We start from the raw sequence: 11,861 nt of genomic DNA, 5'->3' as shown, positions 1-11,861 counted from the left end.
AGTGCGTCACTAAGCCCTGAGTCGAGTGCGTTACTAAGCCCTGAGTCCGGTGCATTACTAAGCCCTGAATCCGATGCATTACTAAGCCCTGAATCCGGTGCATTACTACGCCCTGAGTCCGGTGCGTCACTAAGCCCTGAGTCGAGTGCGTTACTAAGCCCTGAGTCCGGTGCATTACTAAGCCCTGAGTCCGGTGCATTACTAAGCCCTGAGTCCGGTGCATTACTAAGTCAAGCAAAACAAATGACAAATGCACTCATCAATTCATCACCAGCCCTACAGCAAGGTGCACAAGAAATGGAGTCTCCAAGATGGAGACTCTCATAGTTTAGAGTTAGGACCGCACTATAAGAGGTGCCTTGGGGTGGCTGTGCGGCTTTCACATTTTCTGCAGAAGAAGTGTATCCAAACCTCTGTTGTTAACCTTAGTAGTGAGACAAGTTTTTTTTTACATGCTGGCTTGTCAGTGTGCCATGATACCTTTCTACTGTTCCAGTGCATTACTAAGTTCTGAGTCCAGTGCGCTGCTCCGCTGTACAGAAACTAATGTGACTGGTTCAGTGTTTTCTGTACAGCACTGTGGTATATGTCAAAGTTATTTAAATGTATAATAATAGAGTGAGACTGTGGGGGGATAGCTGGGGGGCCTAGCCACATAGGCTGTATGGGGCCCCATGATTTTTAATGGTGGCCTTTACTGTAATCGCGCTCTAATTTTTTTGAAGGGTGAGGCTGGAAAACTTTTTTTCCGATGAAGTAGTGGAGCTTTCGTATGTTAGATATCACAGAGCAAGAGCACTGCACATGCGCAAACGTAAATCAACAAAATTCAATGAGTTAGTATTGCTAACTAACGATTATCGAAATTGACATCGGTCTCTGCTTGATCGGGTATTTGAGCTAGAATCGAACGAGGGTTCTTGGCAGCAACCAAAATTTCCGATCAAAAATCTATAGGTGTATGGCCAGCTTTAGGTATATGGAGTGGACTTTCTAATTAGTGCACACTTGCAGTGTTTATTGGATGGTATCAGCCATTTACTGAATAGTTTTACTGTCTATTTGGAGTGGCTCTTTATGTTACCCCTATTTAAAAAATGTCATTACAACGTTTCCCTGTAGTACTGCCTAATGATCTACAGGGTTATTCACAAAAGGGTGAAGAGTTTGGAGAAGTGCACAATCTAGGACAACATTGCTGAACTGGAAAGTGAGCTAAATTGGAGAAAATTTCCAGCTCAGCTATGTTGTCCTAGATTGTTCGCTTCTCCTGCCTTCTCCAACCCCTTCACCCTTTTGTGAATAACCCTGTAAATCTCCAGTTGTAGCACAGCTGTGATGTTCTATTAAAGTCATTCTTCCACTTTATGAGACTAATGATCCCAGTCTCTGACAATGTATTATGGGTCAGTAAGTCAAATACCATCATTAATTACTTTATGGTAAAGGAGTTGTAAAGTCCCAGCATATCCTATCCTATTATAACATCAGCATTGTAATAGGAATACATACTAGAGTTGTTTTTGATAATACAATCAAAACTTACTTTAAAATAATCTCTTATGTAGTGAGTGCTGCCTTCCATCTGCCCATCACTTTTAACAACTTCCTAGATTCCCAGTGTGCTTTGCATCTCTTTCCCAACTGCTTGATGTGATGCAATCCCGATTTCTCAAAACTACATATCCCATCATGTATTGCTTCCAGCAAGTAATAGTAATGTTACATTGTTCAGATGTTGAGTTGTAGTTCAAAAGGCAGGCTCTGTTAGAGTTGTGACACAAAAAAGTGCTGAGTGATATTATGTCAGTGTATTAAAAAAATACAGTATATCCTATGGGCATCTTCAATAGGTTTACAAACTTCTAGATGGATATAGTTATTAGGAGTGGGATGGAACTTACGGAAATTCAATCTAGAAATCCATATTTATTTTTAGTTTTGACCATAGATACCCTTTAATGCCTTCGAAATATCAATGACCTTAGCAATGGTCACTTGGGCACCAGGCTAGAAAAACAGAATGTCACCAAAAGTGCTCTTATCACAATAAAGCACATTGTTTCAGTATGGCTGCACAGATATGCGTATTTACCTAAGTGTTCTTTCTAAATAGGAATGGGAACATTTACTTACGGAGCTACAATGTGACAACTGGCAGAGCTGAGCATGTGCCACAGCTGGAAGAGCTTCGAGGGCTTGTTTAGTTTTTGCATGTGAGATGCTGCCAGATCCCTCCCCCTTCCCCAACCGTGCACTAAAGCTACGTGTACTATCCCCGGGCTCACAGCAATAGCACAAGACGTCTGCTGCCTCCCTGCATGTCACTGAGCTGCACCTGACCTCCTGGACCCTGAAGACCACCCTGAAATCCCCAGAGAGAAAGAGAGAGCAGGTAACGTGTGTGTATTTACTGCAACTCTACCTTCCCTTTTAATTGCACAGATACGGGTACTTTACAACATGCACAAGTTCTTCCAGCTCAATGAAAACTGTGTCTAGTATAATATGATTGCTTCATAACTGGACCTTTAAATAAGGAATCTTTTGTTGTAACGACTTCAAGTACATAGCTGCCAATTTTGTAATATATACTGCCTGGCCAAAAACAAAAAGTCCCACACTCTAATATTTCATTGGACTGCCTTTAGTTTTGATTACGGCACACATTCACTATGGCATTGTTTTCGATAAGCTTATGCAATGTCACAACATTTATTTCTGTCCAGAATTACATTAATGTTTCACCAAGATCTTGTAGTGATGATAAGAGAGTCGGACCGCTGTGTAAAGTCTTCTCCAGCACATCCCAAAGATTCTCAATGGGGTTAAGGTCTGGACTCTGCGGTGGGCAATCCATGTGTGAAGATGATGTCTCATGCTCCCAGAACCACTCTTTCACAATTTGAGTCCAATGAATCCTGGCATTGTCATCTTGGAATATGCCCAATGTGCCATGAGGGGGGAAAAAAAATCCATTGATGGAAAAACCGTCATTCAGAATATTCAGGTAGGCAGCTGAACTCATTTTTTGGGGACATAACGTTGCTGAATGTAGACTTATTATCAATGGAAGGCTCTGACCTATTTGCTTAGCTAAATCCAGGTGGAGACTTTTGTTTTAAACAGGCGATGTATTTTAGCAACTGTCACACTGCTTCCAAGCTTGCTATACAGTCATGCAGAGAGCAGAGAATCAACTGGCATCATACACCTGAATGATGTAGATATTCCACCGCACACTGGACTGATATGTCCCTTATCATTCCTTGTGCGTGCTGTAGTAGCTTAGAAACTGGAAACACAAAGCGCACAGTTCACCCCTATCATGCGCCCTTGTAATCCACATTTGGTGCACGGATCCTGTGGCGTCACTAGGGGGAGCCTGCACCCGTGTGACACCATTGGAGAAATGACTGTCACCCTCTTTGAGAAGCCGGGCACTCGGTCATGGACCGAGAGCCTGACAGTTGCCCGATAGATTAGGAGACCCGGCGGCATACCTTATCCCGCCGGGTGAATGTCCCCTTCTCTCTCTGCCAGCATCCATTACCAAGATGGCTGTTGGCAAGTAACAGTGCGTGACGTCATAAAGCACGTGCATGATGACATCACGCGCATGCACATTGGCGTCACTGCGTGGTGTCAGCCGGTACCCGCTCTGGGTGACACCCTGCCTCGGCACCCACCAGCACACGATGATCTTCTAAAGAAGATGATCTTACAAAGAACAAACACTGATGTGTTTCTGCCTTACTCTGCCTTAGTCATAGCTTGGGGATGGCACGGACACAAGTAGGAGGTAAGTTACCAGCACACCATCATTTTATCAATCATCATATCACAAAATTGTAGCTACATATGTGTAGTATGATGATTTATAAAAATCACTAAAGTCGTTCATTGATGAAGACTGAATGGTGTGCTGGTAGCTGACCTTCTGCACACGAGTGAGACTCGTTTCTAAAACCAAAACAGAAATATGTTTTTAGCATTAAGCTTTGTGCTCTTCGGAAAAATATTAACTTTATAAGCCGAAGAACATTGATTTATAAAAAGGGATAAGTGAGTTAAAAGAACAACTCTGTTTTTGAAAAATTAACCCTTGAAGTGGTGCTACCCCCACACTGCAAGGGCTAACTGCTCAATCATTCAGGATTTATTGATAGATGCATTTGACGTGCTTCAATCAGGTTTTGCATTCCCATAAACTTGTACAAAGGTTCAAAAACCCTTCAAAGAAGAAAAATTCTTAAAAGTTTTTAAAAGCTAACCCATGCACCGCGAAGGGTTAAGTGCTCGTTTTGGTCTAGGGTCAGATATAAAGAGGAAATACTCACCTGATCCTCAGTCCTGCCCCGGCGCTCACCTCTCTCCGCTGTGGTATGTCCCTCGTTGTCCTAATGCATAATAGACCTGTATTAGGCGTGATGATGTCACCGGTCCTCAGACCACTGGAGCCCGAGGGAAGAAGAGGCTGTGAGAACCGATCTACCAGCCAGGAGGGACCGAGGATCGGGTGAGTATTCCTTATTTTCGCCCCTAGACCAAAACGAGCAGTTAACCCTTGCAATGCATGGGTAGCCCCACTGCAAGGGTTAATTTTTAAAAATCCTCTTTGGCATGCAGAAAATGATCAGTTTAGTTGTACAGTTAACCTTTATGAACTAGAGGTATTTCCAGGGACATTTCTTGAAAACTGGGAACTCTATTAGTCAATCAAAGACATTTAGTAACTTTATAAGTAAATAAAGTTTGTTTAACCACAATGCAAAGAACAATGCACCATAGAACCAGAGATCATAGCAACCAGAGATGGTATTATCTGTAAAAGCTGCTGAAAGTGGATTTCTATCTGGTTGTTACGATTGACTGTGTATTGTTACCCGGAGCATTATGGGCTCTTTTATTTAAAGCTGAAGTAAAGCTTTAAAAGAAAAGAAAAAAAAAAGCCCCCCCTGGAGCTATAAGCTATATGCACATGATCTTAGCACATTATGGCAGGCTTACCTGCCAAGGCGATCCCCTCCAGCAATGCACTTCTCCCTCACCTTCCATCTTCATCCCAGTCTTCTTCTGGCTTTCGAGTGTTTGGCTGTCTGATTGGCCGGGCCCCCAATGATGTAACTCCCACGCCCACATAGGGCTCAGGTCAGCGTACAGAAGAAAAAAATTGCTGAACTGTAGAAAGAAGCTTTTATGGCAGAAGAGACTTAGACTTGTTTTTTTTTTTCACATTTACTTCCACTTTGAACTGAACTCAGGGTGAGCCGCTAAATACACATGTGAAATGCATGTATGGTTTCTGCTATACTTCCCAGGTTGGTGACCTGACTTTTCGCTACTGCCGTAAAGCAATACAGCTCGGTCACCTTCCTACCCACAGCCCATAACTGGTCAGTGAAAGAGCAGTAGAATACTGATGTGCCATCCCTCTACTCTATTCTACTGTCAGCATGTTCCTTTTCAGCACACGTGCATTTAATGCAACTGATTGGGTACTAGTGCTGCCCTTCCTTCTTCTAGTCTGAATGCTACTGTACAGCCTTGTGTTCAGCTTTAGTGTCTGTTAAAGCCTATCCATGGACAAAGAAACTCCCCTTGCTGGCCACCCTGAGGCTAGGTTCACATCTGCACTACACCGCACGACACCTGGGATGCGTGAACGTGTGCAGGTGCGCACAGTGATCGACACATAACTCGCGGCTTTTTTAGCAGTGATTTGTTCACTTGTACGGGCGGAATTGCAGCGGGAAACCGCGTGATATACCCGGCACGACGGGTGCTATTAGAAAATAATGGCACTCACAGCGCGATCGGTTCACACCTTGGCAACTCCCGTGCGGCAATCATGCACAAAACCGCGCAGATTGCCGGATTGTCAGGAGTCGCCTAGGTGTGAACCTAGACTCACATTGCAATGGTTAACTGCTTGTTTAGGTCTAGGGTACCTGATCCTCATTCTCCCTGCAGTCGGAGCTCGCCTCATCTCTCCTATGCTCCGGCTTGTAGACTGTGCCTCGGCGTCCACACCTATAATTCAGGGCTATGTCTGTGAGGATGCCAGTGGTCCTCCGACCGCCAGAGCATTGTGGGCAAGAGGCTGCGGTTGCTGGTCTTGGAGCCTGCGGGATCGGGCATCCAGATACCCTAGACATAAATGAGCAGTTAACCCTTTGCAGTGCAGGGGCAGCCCCATTGGAAGGGGAGTTTTTTTCTTCCCCGGATATAGGCTTTAAATCAGGACTATGTTGCCTGCAGCCACGATCACATTTAAGCTCTCAGGTCCCACCTTTAAATGGAAGAGCCTGACATGTGGCTGTGGGAAACGGATTCATATATTGAGCATTGTGTTATTAAATAAGCTTATGCAATTTCTCAGCATGAATTCTTGGTTATGACTCATCTGTGTGTATTGTACAAGTGTACAGAGAATTAGTTATACAAACAGCAAGTGTAAATTATCTCAGCAATACTTTACTGTATTCTATGCTGGCTTGTTTAAAAGCTGATTGCACTCGGGACAAAATAATACAAAAAAAACATTCAGTTTATCTCCCCAATACATATAACATTTACCTATGCGTTATCCTTTTAAAAATGCTGCAAGTACACAAGCATACCTGTTGAACTGCCAGAAATCTAGTGTGTTCCTAACTTCCTGTTAGCACCAACAACACAGTGCCTTTTCTGTACTGAAATCCCATTCAGAAGATGTAAGCAATGCATGTATGGATGGAGCTTCCTCGCAGCCATAGCCCAGCCCAACACACACCACCTCAAGCTAACACTATGATTGCTCAGCGCGAGAACTGACAATACTGCGCTAGGGAGGGGCTGAGAAGCCTCTCACCGAGAAAAGTGGAAGGCACGCGGCGACCCACTGAACACAGGATCGCGACTCACTGAACACAGGATCGCGACCCCCTTTTGGGTCACGACCCACCAGTTGAGAACCAAGGCTCTAGCCGATATCCTGACCAGGTTTTAGCAACCTGCCGGCCAGAGCAACCCAGGTTGCTAAGAGCTGGACAGGATGATGTGTAAGGTCCTTACATATCTCCCCAACCAGCTCTTAGCAACCTGGGATGATGTCACTCCCAACATCTGGGAGCTGGGAAGACGCCAGGGGCGCAATTTGTTGTAGATATGCCTCTGCTGAGTGCATATTCACTGAAAATACAATTGTTCAAGTGTCAGATCTTTTATACAGGAAGGATAATGCCATAGGTACTATTATTTTAATATAAGTATGATTTCCATTATCAACTAAGGGACTTGCATGAATGGGTAATAGCCAGAAAAAGAGATTCCATAGTGAAGACCTCACATTGTTTGTAATACTTTTAGCTTGTACTGTACAGGAAGATAGAGAATATACCTGATTAACTTTTGTGTGCTGCAGAAGTTTTATTTATCTCCCTATGAGGGCTGCTATTGCTGACCTTCTAAAAATGCAAATAACCTGGCTGATCCTCAGGAAGCAGCCATTTCTGAGTCACTGACCTGGGACATATATGCTGATCAGGGATGTCTGATCTGCTTACTTGTTCTATGTCAGTGACTTGAAATATTAAAGCCAGTGGATCAGTATGACAGCCATGCTACCAGCACTTTTCTAACAAGAGGCCATTAATGTCAACCTCCATGTTTTCTCATGTCTTTAAAGCAGTATTAACCTCTCTAACTTTTTTTCAACAATGAATCTAGATCAAACAAATATATATTTTGCCCAGCAAAGGATTTCATAACATTTTTGCCCAAGCACTTATAGTCACCAACTCTCTCAGCTCAACTCAGCTTGCCTGAACTTCCTGTTCAGTACAAGATCACAAGGGAGAGCACAGTCTCCAGCAGCCGTCCATCTACTAGCTTAAAGGAGAAGTTTTGGGAGTGTAAAAAGTACTCTTCTCAATAGTTTGAGCCAGCATGTAATACTGCAGGTGTCACATACCGGCACTATAGCTCAAGAACTGAGCGATCACAAACCACTGATCATTCAGCTCACGGCTTCTCCCTGCAGAGAGGAGTGACTGTCATTCGCTGCCCCCTGGCAGGGATTCCCCCCTCCCCTCTCTGTTCCTCCAGCGCTCATTGGAGGGACAGACAAAGGGGGGGAGGGGGGGGGGCGACAGGCACAGCTGGCTATGGCTCTAGAGAGGCAGAGGCAGCTGTCAATCAGGTAACGGGGTGGATGTGGACAATAATGTTGGGATCTTTCCCGGCTGCAGTGTGGCTCTGCGCTGTCAGCATATAGCGAGCAGTAGCCGGCTGGCGTTTGGGACACAGGAGTACTTGTACTTGTACTTCTGTGACCCAAAGGGGACTAAAGCCCAAAAAAAGGTTTGGCCTTATTTCTCTTTTAAAGAAGGGAGGAGGAGCAGTGGCTCGCACTGCTGTGCCAGCATGTTTGTGGAGACACACACAGCTTACACACACAGCTTACACACACAAGGGTGGCTCCACAGGACCCGGCAAGGGAAAGGAGCCACTCTAAACAAGATGTCAGGGCCAGCACTCAGGAGAACAGCTGATTCTACAGGAAGCTAAAACTTTTAAATATGGACAGGCAGCATCCATTGTAAGTGACTTAAAATATTGTCTGGTTTTAAAAAGGTTCTACTATGACTAAGATGTTTTTTTCTTTAGGGAGGTCTAAAATCACTTCATCACTTTCTACCTAAATGGCCTCTTTTTGGTCTCACCTTATAAATCTTTAGCCATAGGTTTTATTAACCGTATCCTAAATGAAATTACATTATGTAGGTGGTGTATGTAATTCTGTATGCCAATGTTAATGATTGTTAATGAAGTGTGCATTTTCTCTCCAAGAACAATGAATACACACTGCAAGATATTTCTAGAGCAGCAAAGTCACTTTAACTGACAATGGCTCAAATACTGGCTTACCCAGCACTTTTATCTCGGAGCCCAGTGTTTTTCATGCGGTGCCTACATTTCTTCTTTTTAACCTGGTGGTCCTGCCGGTTGTGTGCAGCCAGGATCATTTCCAGAAGAGGGCTGACAACAATACAAGATTGCTGATGAGATTCCAGCAGTGTTCTCACTGTCTCTCTGTAGCATGAGCATGTCAGCACATGGGCGTTTTTATTGGCTCGTAAGGAGCATCAACAACACTGGAACTCAAAGTGACATGGGGACACCTAGAAGAAAGTATGTCGCCAGCACTCCAATGGATCTTCATCCAATTACATCTTCATTTACGTAAATTCATGACTTCAGAAAAAGTTTGCTTAAAGCACTGTTAAAGAAAAAATGAACTGAATACTTGTTGCAGGTCACCTGTTTAAAATGATTGGGGCTTTTGCTTTAGTATAACAGATAGGCATCTAGCATTATCAGAAGGAGTGCTGAGCAATTGCAGCCTATCAATGTCTCTAAGTCCTGGTTACCTTTAAAGGATACCTGTTGTAGCCACCCTGTCTTAAGCTGGGCTGCCTGCTTAGATTTAGAGGTTGTCAGGCGCTAGTCACTGATTTGGATTGATAGTTTGGTTTTCTGATGTTTTCCCTAAGCTTTAGTGATTGATTGCTTCTGGGAAGTGTCCCTGCAATAGTGTGGGAGGATGCACCAATCGGAGTTAGGAATGTTTGTACCTCCTCAACTAACCACTAGGAGGTTTGTAACCAGTGGTGCATGCTGGGAGAGGGTATAAATGTTCAGAAGTGCCCTTAGGAATTCAGTCTTTCCTGGGCTTCTGCCCGAGGGAAAAATGCTGTGAATTGTCTGATCCTCCGAGGCCGGCTGCCTTTGCAGGATGGTCATGTGCTCAGACTCTAGCCCTGGGACCTAGGCCTAGTGAGAGAAGCTTAGAGATGGAGAAGCCATGGAGGAACTTCAGTGTACATAGTGAACCTGAGGAGTTGGTCCTTTACCGAAGTGTGGTGATTTTTCTTTAATGGACTGGTAGCTACAACATCTGGTACTTTGCAACCAGGAGCTGAATTTCACAGACTGCCGGGTCGGCTTAAAGGTTCTCTATCTGTGAAGGCTGCAAGTACTATGTTCCTTTATTTTGCTGTCTACAACATCATGGGTGTTAACCCTGTGCCGTAACCCTCTCTCCCAAAGTTGTTCAGTAAAAGTTCATCACACATCAGAACATCAGTGTGGAAGCCAGTTTATTGGTTGCCACTGGAGGGTTGGTAAGTGCTTTTTGGGGCTGCTGTGGAACTTGTGAACCCAGGCTAGCAGAGCCCAATTCATCCAGCGGCTCCTTCAGGGGTGAACGCTACACTATACTTTTAGTACCTTTATATGACCACCACCCCTATGTCTTAGACTGGCCATACACAGATAGGTTTTTCTTGTTCAGTCCCGTGGGCTGAATGATAAAATATGCTTGATTCGCCCATCTACATTGAACAGCATTGGTGGGGGAATCCCCTCTCCTGCCAGGCTGTTTGATTCTGATGGTGGTGGGTGTGCCACTTTCAGAATACATGATCAGTTACTGCAGCTCATTGGCAGCAATCACTGTTTGGTTGAGAATTTTGGAAATGGCAGATTTGCCAAAAGTCAATTGAAATGTGTACTTTTGTCAAACAGGGGAGGTTGGACAAGGGTCTCAAGCTGGCCACATACTTTGGTCAAGCCAGCAGGCCAGCTTAACACTTACCTGCCCTTGCTCCTCCAAGATATTTGTTCAGTGTTTGGCCAGTTGACGGTTGGCTGTAGGGATGTCTCGATACTAGTATCAGTATCGGGGCCGATACCAGGCATTTTCATGTGTACTTGTACTCGTGAAAATGCCCCGATTCTTAAGGCCGATACCGGCCCTTTACATTTTTAAACAGCAGTGGCTGTCCGAGTTCCCGCCCTTGTGGTGACCTTGGCAGCCATCTGGGGACCTGCAGATAGCTGTTCATAGCAGTGCCTGTCCGGTTCTTTATCTCCTTCTGCTCCTTCCCGGCGCAGGCACAGCCACGGACAGTCCCAGGGGCGGAACTACGGGCAGTGGAGCCGCAGCGGCCACCCCAGGGGTAGAAGCTGAGGGATTCTGCCACCGATTGACAAGGGAGGACTGGGCCGGATGGAGGTCCGGGGGCCCAACTGCGGTGATGGTCGGCCGACAGAGAAGAGGCTGGGGCCCAGACCATTTTCAGCAAGTGCAGAAATTACCTGCTGCTCTTACCAGAAATGCAGCGTCCTTGTCACTTCGTGTGAGCTGAACTGCAAGCATAAAACTATGATATCCTATTTCTGTAAATCACTAATCCCATCCACCCCTATGTAATGGAGATGAACAAAGGCAGACATGCTTGAAGTGCAGCCTGGGTGATAACATAACTTCCTCCATAGATACAATGGATTAGTACATTTAGCCACCCAGGGACAGGAAGTGTGTTATTTGCATTACTACCAAGTGAAAAGGTACAGGAAAGAAAATGATTGTGCCCCCCCCCATCTAAGGACTAATAAGCTGCATTATATTTTGAGTTTAAATCTGCTTTAACTACAATAAAAGTTGTTAAAAAGACATAAAACATACGTATGTAGAGTATGCTTCCTGCAAGAGCATTACAATGTATGTCTATCATCTGCCCATTACTGTGACTCTATATTTTGTCTGTCGTCTGGAATCATATAACTGAGGCACTCTAGATATGCTTGCTGAGTGATACGGATTAGAATGCTGAGAGATGTTGGGCCTGTCATGATGAGCCAGGTAATAAGCAAAGTTGGCTGATCACTCAGCCCAGCTAAACCCACAAGTTCCCTTCAATTATCATCAAGTGTATGACTTGCCAATTATTTTTTGGATAGAATAGAGAACAGTTAGAATCCCAGAGAGCTTTCATTTTTATTTTGTTTCCAGTCCGTGTCCTGTTGTGATTATT

The 11,861-nt window shown here is 44.6% G+C and overlaps 1 protein-coding gene across 1 annotated transcript in view; it reads left to right on the top strand.

The window, feature by feature from the left end:
- Positions 1–2,283: 2,283 nt before the first annotated feature.
- The window catches only part of BHLHA15 (basic helix-loop-helix family member a15), a 33,193-nt gene continuing 23,615 nt past the window's right edge, over positions 2,284–11,861 (top strand). The window contains exon 1 of the mRNA XM_018570955.1: positions 2,284–2,395. The gene's annotated coding sequence lies outside the window, so the exon portion shown is untranslated. The remainder of the gene's footprint in view (positions 2,396–11,861) is intronic.

The sequence above is a fragment of the Nanorana parkeri genome, unplaced genomic scaffold (genome assembly GCF_000935625.1).
Source record: "Nanorana parkeri isolate BGI_ZX_2015 unplaced genomic scaffold, ASM93562v1 scaffold3, whole genome shotgun sequence".
Classification (NCBI taxonomy): domain Eukaryota; kingdom Metazoa; phylum Chordata; class Amphibia; order Anura; family Dicroglossidae; genus Nanorana; species Nanorana parkeri.
Note: the sequence above shows the minus strand (reverse complement) of the source record. Positions and strands in the feature narration are given on the sequence as shown.